The following is a 12,369-nucleotide window of genomic DNA, read 5'->3' on the forward strand; positions in this document are numbered from 1 at the left end:
AAATCCCTGATTGGCTTGCAGTGTGTTTTGTGCATTTGTAAAGGGTGTTGATTTGTTCCAGACTCTTATGAGGGGGCCTGGAAAAAAACTGCCTCTCTATTTAAACTGAGAAAATGAATTTTACATCAATTAGAATACACACTTTTAATAAGTATCTCTAACAGGTTTCACTGACTCTCTGCATGCCCACAATAATAGAAGGATGAAATGCAAAGAAATTATACATGAGGAATACAAAACACAGAAAAATGAATTCCTTGATCTATTCTTCCAACCACTATGTCATTCCTTTTCCTTCTCCCTTCTTTCTTTTCTTATTACCTCCTGATTTCTTAAGAGAAAAAGATAGAACCTCTATTCATAACAAGTAATTTCTCTCTTCCTAGACATAGTCAACACTCTCACACTGACGTTCAAGGAATTTTCTCAGTATAATGCCTTCTTATTTAATTTCAGAAAGGCCTTCTGGATTTTCAACATGTAAACAAACAGATAAATGCTTGAAATTGATTAGCACAACAAAAATGCACTTTTTTATTCCACTCCTCTCTCCACCATTCCAGTCTCTCAGCAGAAGCTAGAAAACATAGATCTCTATCTGCGTGACTTAAGGAGCAAAAAGAAGTCAAAATCTCTTCTTTTTAATGGATTGCTTTCTTTAAGAACTGATGGATGGGTTTGGGACTACTTAAAATTGGAGGGGATTTTAGTGAAAGTAGAAAAAGGGGGTTGGAGGGCACCCATAAGACGGAATTCTTAGCCGCAGAATATAACTATACTTTTCCATCTCTGAATTGCTTTCTACAGAGAGAAGGAGACCCTCCACTGAAAGACTCAAGTAGCTTCGTTACTTCCTATTTCACATTAAGGAGTCATATGCTCAAGAAAAATCAAGCTCAACATAAGATTATTTTTCTCTTCGACCTTATTTTATGTTTAAAATCAACTATGGCTCTCTTTAGGAAAGTGTTTGAATCCCTGCTAGGTTATATCGTACACTAAAAATAATAACGCTCTGCAATTTTCAGCATGACAACAAGGAATAAAACTGCTAACGACAACACAGAGTAGAGAGCAGGAGACTTGCAGTTAAGTTGAAGCAACTCTAAAACCGGCAGGATGTTTTTTATTTCATTTCTTCCTTCCTCCCTGTTCACCCTACTCTAAGAGGTCATTGGATCTGGAGCTCTATCGAGAGGGCTGGGGTCTGATAGAATGGCCTTAGAGAAAGAAGACAGATGGTCACTGGAAGTTGACTAAACTCACCCACGCTTGGAAAGGAGAATAAAAGTGGAATCTCTGACAAGGAGGTACATGCGGGATAAGTCCCAAGTAACTGGTCATCATGGAGCTTGGACTTCCCAGGGATGATGAGTTGGGGAGATGTGATGCCAATCGGTGCTCCACCACGTCTAGCTGAGAAATCTCGAAGGGATCGTGGAAGGACTGGAATCCAAAGGGCCACGACATGTGTAGGCTGCCCTTCTTCTTCTTTTTTTTTTTAAAGATTTTATTTATTTATTTTTCCCCCCAAAGCCCCAGTAGATAGTTGTATGTCATAGCTGCACATCCTTCTAGTTGCTGTATGTGGGACTCGGCCTCAGGATGGACGGAGAAGTGGTGCCTTGGTGCGCGCCCGGGATCCGAACCCGGGCCACCAGCATCGGAGCGCGTGCACTTAACCACCAAGCCACGGGGCTGGCCCTGCCCTTCTTCTTCTTAATGCTTTTGCCTTCATATTCGTTCTAACCATCTGCCTATTACTTTCACTCTCCTTCTCACTCTCATAGCAGCTCTGACTCATAACGTGTGGATTCAACGCTATTTTATTCTGAGTCTGACTTTAATAAACACTCACTGTGAGCCAGATACAGGCATCCAGGGGATGAGTGGAGGTACAGAGGATGAGAAGCTGAATTAGAATAACGTCTCTTTCCTGGCACAAAATGTCAATAAGAAAATGTCTCTAGTGAAAGAGCCAGAGATATGGACAAATGACATTAATACAGTGTGCTTGAGTGTGTAACAGAGATATTTACAAGGACTAGCACGATTCATTTTTCTCGAGTAGGGGTCAAAGAAGACACTGAAATGATCCCCCAGGTTGGCGTTGTTTGAGAAGAGAGGGAAACCAGGCACAAGTAAGAGTGGATGGCACAAAAAAGAAACATGAAATTAATAGAGAACATGGAAAACATGATCCTTATTGAAGTACATTTGGGAAAGGATTCATAATACATCTCCTTCTTGGATTTTCACAACACATTTTAAAAAATAAATAAGCTCAATAAGTCCCATAATATAGAAACCTATTTATACGAACCACTATTTCTCAGATGAATTGGCCATCAGACCCTTTGCCTGAAGGAATACCACTTGGAAACACTGAGCCAGGGTATCATGATCCATCAGAAGAGAGTTAGTCTTGGGAGAGGAGGCTGGAGGGGTAGTAGGGGCTTCTGTAGGGCAAGCAATGAGAGTAATCCACCTTCCTGTGGGGCTCAGGCTGGAATCACTCTTCCCCAGCAGACTGGTGACCTCTCTCTAAGACAAGGTGTAGCTCACGGGGTATCCTCTTAAATGACCAGTGTGTACAACAGAACACCAAAATGTACTTTTGAATGAGTGCTATAACTCCCATGCAGACCAGCATGATTGGATGGCTGGTGAGCCTATTCGCTCCCTTCCTGAGCATCATCACAAGAAGCTCAAATCTAAGACGAAAGCTACTCGGTGAATGTGTGTCTTAGTTTGTTCGGGCTGCTCTAACAAAATATCACAGACTGGGCGGCTTATAAACAAGAGAAATTTATTTCACACAATTCTGGAGGCTGGAAGTCCAAGACGAAGGCAACGGCAGATCTGTTGTCTGGTGAATACCTGCTATCTGGTTCATAGATGGCCATCTTCTCACTGTGACCTCACATGGTGGAAATATCCCATAGGGGGCAGAACTAAACTGATCAGAACCACTCATAGATTTTGAAGCTGGTAGATTCTATCAATTCTACTGATGTGATCTCTATGAAATGCCAATATAAATTTCCTACTACACATCTCTTTTAAAATGAGAAACCAACTCCTCAGAATGTCCCTGGTCCCCAGGTGCCTCTCCAACTTCTTTTTGTCCACAGATCTCTGGCGGCACCTCCGTGCCTTCGTACTTTGCTCATGCCCCTGCCTGGAAAACCCTCCCCACAATCTTTATCTGCCTGACTCTTAGGCCTCCTTTAAGACCTGCTCAGGTAGCAACCCACTGGGGAAGACTCCTGTGATGAGTCCTATGTTCCTACACTAGAGGAAGCCACCGCTTTCTGTCAAGGAACTCTGACATGCCCACCTCTGTCTGCATGCATTTATCGTGTATACCATCCCTGCCACACTACACTTCAGCACAGAGGTTGCTTCAATATCCATCTCTCGGCACATAGGTACAAATACTTGAAAAAGCGTTTGTTGAATGAAGATCTTATCACTTTCATGCTTCGGCAGAATTAACTCTGGGGCCATGACCGAGGCTCAGTTTGCAAGTATGGAAGTGAGTTGAAAATAGTGGTAGAAAGGACATTGATTAGCCCTTCCCCTCAGGGGGCAAGAGTTAATAAAAGTTTAATTTCACACTTGGTTCATTCAAGGTAATATATCAGAGACCCTGTATGTCAGGAGAGGTGGCTGGAAAATACTGGGGTGATCATCACAAGGATTTACTGGCCAAGGGCCCTGAGACACACGGGTGGGAGGCCATGACTGTCATGCAGAAGTGCAAAGAAAGGTAGTGAGTTTCCAGAGGAGACCACTGGAGGCCACTCATCTACCCCATGGTGGAACAGAAGTTCAGATAACTCTCCAGAGAGTGGAAAAGAGGCCATAAAAACACAAAAGCCTTGACACAAAAGGCTCTTGACACAAGCCAGGAAGGCTGTGCTTAAACTAGGAAGGAGCCCAGGGTTTTCCTTTACAGTAAAATACATGCATATTAAGTGGGAACAAGATGGGTCTGCAGAGGGTCCAGAGACCTAACTTAGGGACATCTATGCCATCTCATCATATAGGTGGATGGACCCATGCTTCAAGGTATATCTGCTACCCACAAGATTGCTGCATGACAAACCCTCAATCCATATAAAATTAGCAGGTGTTGCTCATGCATCTGGAGAGGAGGCTTGCTCTCAGGTCTGAGGGTTGGCTGGAAGATGGAGGAGCCAAATGACTTCAACTGGGATGACTAGGGTATTGAGTGCCACTGCACACGTCCTGCTCCATCCTCTTCCCGGGACCCGCAGGCAAGCCTGGGCTCATCCACATCATGGTGTCGGCAGGGAGAAAGAGCAAATGGAAGCAGACAAATGCTTCCTCAAGCCTCTGCCTGCATCATGTCTGCTAACGTGCCATTGGCCCAGACACAGATGGGTCCACTCTATGACGACATGGAAAAGGATGTGAGCACAGGGAAGGGGAAGCATCAGGGCCGCAAACACTGTAGATCTGCTCTCAGTGCACGAACCCTCATGCAGGAAGGCTTGGAAAGAGCCTCCTCCAACCACAGTCATAAACGCTTGTATCAGGTCTAGTTAAGGAAGGACAAACTGCTTTAGTTAATCCAACAAAGAGAATTTAATGTTCTAAATCAGCTTCAAAGGTGGTAGACTTCTTAAAAAGCAAAAAGGGATGACAGAGGAGAGGTGGACGTGATGGCTGCTGAAGCAGCTTCCGTCCTTAGACTGGACACAAAGAGAAGGGATGGTGTCAGGAGACCTAGAGACGTGGGAAGAGGGGACCTCTGAGCGAGGACTCCGCCTGGTTGGCGCCAGAACCTCTGAGGGCACAAGCAAGCTGGTCTGGATGGTCCAAGAACATAAGGACTTTAACCAACAGCCAACTTGAACTAAGAGCTGTGGCTGGAGTAGGACACAGAAATCCCTTGTCCCTCCTCCTGCCTCACCGTATCTCTCTAGCATCCCCTAATGGCAGACTCTAACAGGAAGCCAAGAGGTAAAGGAGAAAGTGCACTGCCGTGGACCATGTAAACTTGCCCACATCCCGCTGTTTTTGACCCATAGGAACACCAGTTTCACTTGGTTCAAACTAATAATTTTCCCAGCCCCAGGCCCAGCCTCACAGAGCTGCGTATAGAAAGATGGGTGGGGAGCTGAAGGACAAGCCAGGACTTATCCTAAAAATGGTGTCAGAACATTTGAGTTTGGCCCCTGTGTGAGCTGGTTCAGTCTCCTCTGCATTGTCATAATAACTCAATTCAGCCTGAAGAATTAAATGCCACTTGGTGAAGGTCAAACAGTCTGGTTTAGGACATCCATGGAATTCTGTGTGGATTCCCAGGCCCCCAGCACAGTGCTCCTCCTACAAAGCCATAGGACACGACTTGTATGCTAGAGCAGCATCCTAGCTTCGTTGGGTAAGGATGTGAGAGGTTAGGAGAATGTGCAGCATCCGTAAATGTCCCAGGCGTGTTTAGACTGATGAGCATCTAAGAAAGAATATGAAGTATTCTGAAGTAGAGTATTTGTGCTTTAGTAGAAATTTCATGTACTGAGAGTAATGAGGACTAAAGCGAATAAAAATGGAGGGCATTAGTAAATGCCTTCACACTCCACATCTGACCTTGTCACAGTGGCTGTTGTAGCAGATGGATTTAGGAAGTCTATCAAATGGAATATTTTTCATGGGCCACGCATGAGATATCTCCCAACATCTGTGAGAGTCTGGGAACACGGGAAGGATCCGAACTCAGTAATGTGATGACTTCGCAACAATGAGTGTCTGGCTGTGACTGTAACCTTTCTTTGGCTTCTGATTGAAATTAGGAAACCTCTAGGTCTGCAAAATAAGGAAGAAATAAAAATTAGAAAATGTTCTTCAAGACAAACCAGAGATTTTGTGTTATATTGTGTTGAGGGAAAAGCTTAGGGCTGGACACACATTAGTTGAATCCATTTGTTTTCTGTCGATAAAAAATAACTCTTCAAGACATTTCTCTGCCTCCCTCTCTCCCTTCCACCCTCCTGCTCTCTCCCTCTCCTCTCAAGCATTCTCTTTGAGTCTCTCTTTACCCACCATTGGATTACACCTTTTGATACATTTGATACATGGTTTTTTCTCTGAGCAAAAAACCAATTCTACTAGCAGAAATTGCATTTTGTTCATGGATATGAGCAAAAGTGCCACAGCATTAAAGACAGGCAGTAGACGGATTTTTCCACATGTGTAAGACTTTTCAATCATGCAATCTGCTCACTGTTCCTAAGGCATGTTCACGCCACTCTCCCCATCATTAATTCTCCAGCCATTAAGCACACACAAACAATTAAGTCAAAAACCCCGCAGTCTAATCAACCAACGTCACGTGAATCAACACGATTTCCATTGACCTTGAAAACCACGCATATTAAATAAATATTGAAAACGAAATAAATTTTTAAATTGAAATAAATATTTAAAAACGAAAAGGTTTTGGGAGTCCACTTTGCACGTCAACCTCCAGATGGAAGGACCTGTGCTGTAAAAAGATACTCAGAGCTTAGACGTGGGGCTGACATTGGGGGTCAAGATGGAGAGAAGGGAATAGACAGCTGAGAACAGTTTGTTGTGGGTAAGCCCCCAGAAGAAAAAGAAAAATCAAGATTTCTTGAGAATGTACCATTCCCCAGGCACTTTGTCGTGCAATATTCGTTCTCCCACCGATCCTGTGATGTAGGCAGGTGGAAATGATTGAGATTTTTCAGGTGAGGAAGGTACGGTTTTACTAGATGAAGCCTAGGGTCACACAGCTAGTGTAGGACCAACCAGGGATCTGAACCAAGGTCTGTAAAGCTCAGTCTCTTTTGTGTCACTCTTGGGGAGTAAGGGCCTTCCTAAGCAAGTGTGAGCTAGTCAGTGGACATGTGTCTTAGGGCCCATGCTAGTGCTGGGGGGGAGTGGGACAGCTAAGGCCACTGTTGTTACTCTGTCTACCTTCCCTCCTCACCCCCGACACTCCTGACCACTTGCTTCCTAGTTCCTATCCTCTCCAGAAGGCAGAGAAGCAAAGTGGAGATATTCTAGCCAAGCAGAAAGGCAGTGACTAGGAGGCAAAGTGGGAATCTTGGCCACACCAGGGTCACAGCAGAGGGGAATGAGGCCTGAAATAGGGAAATGTGAGGGTCCCCAGAGCCTGAGGGCCCAGGCGGCCCCTCCTTCCATTGCCACAGAGTCAGGCCACAAGAAATGAGGGGAAGCCTCATTCCTCTCCAAGGCTGACACACCTGGACAGCTGAACAACCCGACCCCAAGAAGGAAGGGCACGGAGGATGGCCCAGATTTGGGGTGAGGACTTGAGCCCACCACAAGCTATAAAGACGCTCTGTCCATTGTCTTTGAGGAAGAGAGTGATAGCTTCTGATCTTTATATTTCACTCACCCTCTCAAATCATTATCCCTTTGAGAATATTTGAGTTGAAAATTGCTAAGTATAAATCTTAACTATAAATTTGTAAAACTGGCTTATTTTAATAACTATCTGTAGACAGGGATTCAGAGATTGGATAGAAAATACACATACCTTCATATATAAAGCTAATGGTCTATAGGAAATATTAAAACAAAATATTTTTTATTCTCCATTGTTGATGAGGCCCTGCCCACTGCCCCCAGGGAACTAGTGGATTCAATTACTTCAGAAGGAGGCACATATCCCAAGAATGAGGAACTCATTGCTCAATGTTGGGGTGCAACGTGGATGTGTTCCAGTCTTTAGAGATACTCTAGTTATGCACACCAGTCTTGATAACAAAGGAAAAGGCTTTATGAGTTGAAAAGTTTTTCTTGATAAACCAAGAGCAAACTTGGAAGCACGAGCCCTGCATTTTGCTCTTAGTGATACAATGGAGAAGCACAGAAGTTAAAATGTAAGCAAAGTCCTCACTAGACACAGAGGTAAAAATAGGGGTTTTTGGTGTCAGAAGGAAGAACTAAGGAGGAAAGGAGAGAGAGAGAGCAAAAGCCAGAGAGCTGACACATGGGCGGGCTGAACTCTTTAAGCTTAAAACGTTGAGGAGAAGGAGAGAGACTGCTGAAGGTTGAGACAGAAGTCTACAGCAGAGGAAATCACAGTGGAGGGCACTGGTGGCCTTGCGTGTGTATGCAAAGAAACATCTCCTCAGAAATAATTCCAGAGAAATCTCCCAAACATCTCAACACTCTAGCTCTCCATACATCCTACACTTACCTCAGGTGAGACAGGATAATTCTCACCTGGAAGAGGGCTGAAGATGGTGGCCAACAAACTTGTCCTCTGGATGGGGAGTAAAATTACTCCATATTGAGGATTGCAAAGTGGAATGCCCCAAACAAGGAACAAATGGAAATAACAGCTGGAATTCAGGGAAGAACAGAGCCAGCCAAGGTGGGGGCCCCAGTAACAGCTCCATGGGGGTAACTGGGAGCATTGCTCTCATCCAGAGAACTGACCCTGGACTATGCCAACTGCAGGTATGTCAACAAGGCAGGAAGCAAGGAAAGAAGAGAGCAAAGACACCTCACTCTCCCGGGGCCGCTCTGCCACCTCCAAGAGGCACACAAGCTCCCCTTGAACCCAGACACCACTTTGAGACTAGCATGGGAGGCAGGTTTTCACATGCAGTGAGGAGGATTCCAACTCGGTAGGGAGTTTGAATTCTGAATATTTACCCAAAATATAAAGCCAGAAGAGACTGTGTTACCCTGAAAGGCAAGCTGAAGTTTGAGATTTTTTTCTTCCCCCAGCACCAGTGGACATGGGAGTTTTGACAATAAGATGAGGCCACAAAGGAAACAATGAAAGCCACTTTTTTCCCACACACACCTGAAATGTAGCATGAAATATTTTGACATATGTTTTGTTCCTGGCCCTGGAGTCTGTGGCTGTTGCAACTAGCTTTCTTTAACTTTTGGTGGTGGTGGTGTGAATTCATCCGACAGACTGAATACTGAGCCAAAGAGAATCAGAGAATCGTAGCACTTACCCAGATGACTGATAAGGCTGCCCTGATTCTCTCTTCTGCTTGGATTGTTCCTGTGAAGTTCCCACCAGCCGATCTCGATGCAGATTCAGCTGCCAACCTTACACAAAGGCTTAGCGCTAATTTCCCTGAGTCCAGTCGGATATACGGTGGATGACTCACAGGCTGCAAAAAGATGCGTATGCTGCTGACAACTGGGTGCAAAGAAACTCAAAACATCCAATTAGATTCTAGTTTTCCCAAAGCTATCAGGCCATGTTTTCAGAGTTCGCGCTTAGTGACAGCCGATGCGTGTGAGTCCATAGTTACCAGCATTGTTTTCGAGAGCTAAGGCCTTCCTGTGTATCAACCATGCGTCTGTCCATGTAATACATGAAAAATTTTAATAACCACATGTATATCCAAATAACAGGTTCAGTAATAACGATAATAATTAATGGTATTCAGATATGATTATCAACATGTAGGTGATATTTTTGGGATTAATCAATGTGAATGCTTAATGCGGCAAGGCTGTGTTGGTTTCAGCTTAGTTTCCCTTGGTTCATGGCTTTTCCTTCAATCTCCTTGGCAATCAGTAGTTGGAATCTCAGGCAGGATAAAGTCCTCTGGTTTTTATGAGATCACAACAGTATAGCAGAGGAATTTGACCCTATAACATGGAATGCATTCCAAACCCTGAGTGGACAACTTCTGGATGACCATGCAGATTATTCCATGTGATCCTAACAACATGTGGTACTTGGAAAACACAGAGCACTATGCTAAGTACCTTGTGTATAGGAATCATATGCACTATTTTTAAAGCCATTGCCAATTACATATTTTGTAATGATATAGTAATATAGCTTTGCCTATAAATAAGTCTTTCATGTGCAATAAGCTCTCAAAACATCCTGAGCCTGCCTATCAGTTATCTATGGCTATGTTCCTATGAGTGTAGAACAGCAAGGTCAAAACATTCTATTCTAACACTTTGTTCATTTCAAACAGACATATTTATTCAGCATGTGTGGAATAATTACCACATGTAACAGCTATGTGCTGCCAATTAGTTTGAAGGATCTGATTCCTCTCTGCCTTAGCTACTTTTGTGACGTGATTAAATTGACCAGCTCTTTTCCCGTTGGCAGACAGACCCTGAATCTTACCTTACTCTACCTTCTGAGATATTTGAGGACATGGGATATGAAAAACAGATTGTCATTAAAAGGCATGTCAAAGGCAAATTTATAAGCAGAAAAAAGAGCCAGGCTCATTAGTATGAAAAAGAGCCCACTCATTTCATTAAAATTAGGTTACTGAGTTTAACTATTTGACACATATTTATTCCAATTAATTTCAATTAGGAAAAACAAGTGTAAATGGATATGTAGACACCCAGTTACCAGGCAGCTTGTCTGAGATCATTAGACACGATATTCATGTGTAACTATTAGTATAACTAGTAGACAGGGAATTATTTCTCCTCAACAATCAGTTCTATTGGGTAGAAGTCATGGTGTGACAATCCTTAAATTAAATATCCATTAAGGATTCTAATCAATCTCGACACGCACATTTTTTCTTTTGGTTAAGAAAATTAATAATGCATAAGAATTACAGCAACCAACTAAAGCTGTCTTCTTTCCATCTCTTTCATCTCCTCTCGCGGTGCTGTGCCAAAGGAAAGGCAAGGAGGGGCCAATACTTTTGAAGCAGACCTTGGTAACTAATACTCAAGGCAGATCCTCAGCAGAATCGCCAATCACGCCATATTTATCTTGGAACTTGAGAGCTACCGCTAATGGTGCAAATGAGAGAATTACAACAGTCATGTTAGCAGGCAGCGTCACTTCTCCTGAAGGTTCCAGATCTGTACCCCATGGAGAGTCATCAAAAAGGAAACCAGTCATGTAGGGCCTTTTCCCAGAAAGTTTATTGAGAAGACATGACTGTCACAAAACTTAAGCTCAAGGCAATGGCTGGAAGCACATGACATGATGAGTCAATGAGGTCAGGGAAAGGGAGGGAGAAGTGACTTAGTGTCATTAACGATAAAGGAAATTCCTCTGAGAATGCACCTTACCAGAGGTGAGTGACAGAGACAACCCAATTTTTAAGAGAAACTATTTGTCAGGGAGCAACGAAATGGAAAAATGGTTATGCAAGAATATAGATGAGGCCTTACAAAAACAACAGTTACACTCACTATCTAGTATGTGCAGAGTGTTGTACATATATTATTTGTAACTTTCACAACACCATTGAGCAGTAGATGCTTTTATTCCCAGTTCACAGAAAAGGGAACTGAGGCTCAAAGGGATGTCAAAGAACTCCCCCATTACCATCGTCACACCCTTGTTATTAGAACTCCAAGGTTCTCCCATCTCTACCATGCTGTAGAGCAGACAGGTGAGTCTCTGCTTCATTATTGAAAGGTACCCCAGGGACCAGGCAGGAAATCAAGTCTTGGGCAGACATTGAATGATAACACCCAGTATAGAAAATGGTCCATAATCAGGGATTTATATAAATCTCCAACCCATTTTATGCAAAACAAGCTTTAAAATGGGAATGCAGGCTATGAACAGTTAGAATCACAATTAAATTTTAAGATAGGTCCCTTATGCAAACTCGATTGACTAAAGAGCAATTATAAAACACTGGCTCTTAGAAGCATGTTGTTATTCAACCAATTTTCATTTTAACTTCTATTTATCTCTCTAGTACTGCTTTTATTTATAATTGCTAGTGCTGCCTGTGGTATACGTTTCTATGAGCTTTTCAAGGTGTGTTTTAGAAGAACAGAATTAAAAGATTGCTCCAACTTGTTTTTCTTTCCAAATCACTGTTTTGTTATTACACAAACAAGCTGCTTCCTCCACGGGGTTTATACGCTTAACTATATCTTTATTTTCTTTATAATTGGATTAGATGGTACATATTTCTTTACCTTTATTTCACAAAGATATTTGAAGTGTTTAATATTTCAAAGAGTAGTATAATACACTAGGAAAGGCGCAGAATCCTCAAAGAGGAATTGAATCGAGTTGAACAGACAGACATTCGCAAAACTACAAGTAAATGAATAAACTACAAACGAATACAATTATAAGTGAACGAGTACAAGCTACAAGCAAATGAGTAAACTTTAAGTAAATTAATTAAAAAACAACAACAATAGCAAGAACGACAAAAATCCAAGAGGCTCCAAAGAGCTGGGTTTGCCTAATATGGAAGTAACCAGTAATAAGTTTCTAAGTTGAGAAGTTCTGGTTTGTTTTGGTGTCCAGAGAAGTGAGTGGAGAGAAAGACAATGTTTCGTTGAGTTCTAGCGGCAGAGTTGATGGGAGAGAGTACAGGAGTTCCGGGTTAAGCAGATCTTAACTTCTGT

Source organism: Ceratotherium simum, chromosome X, assembly GCF_057802395.1.
Source record: "Ceratotherium simum simum isolate JZ-2026a chromosome X, ASM5780239v1, whole genome shotgun sequence".
Taxonomy (NCBI): Eukaryota; Metazoa; Chordata; class Mammalia; order Perissodactyla; family Rhinocerotidae; genus Ceratotherium; species Ceratotherium simum.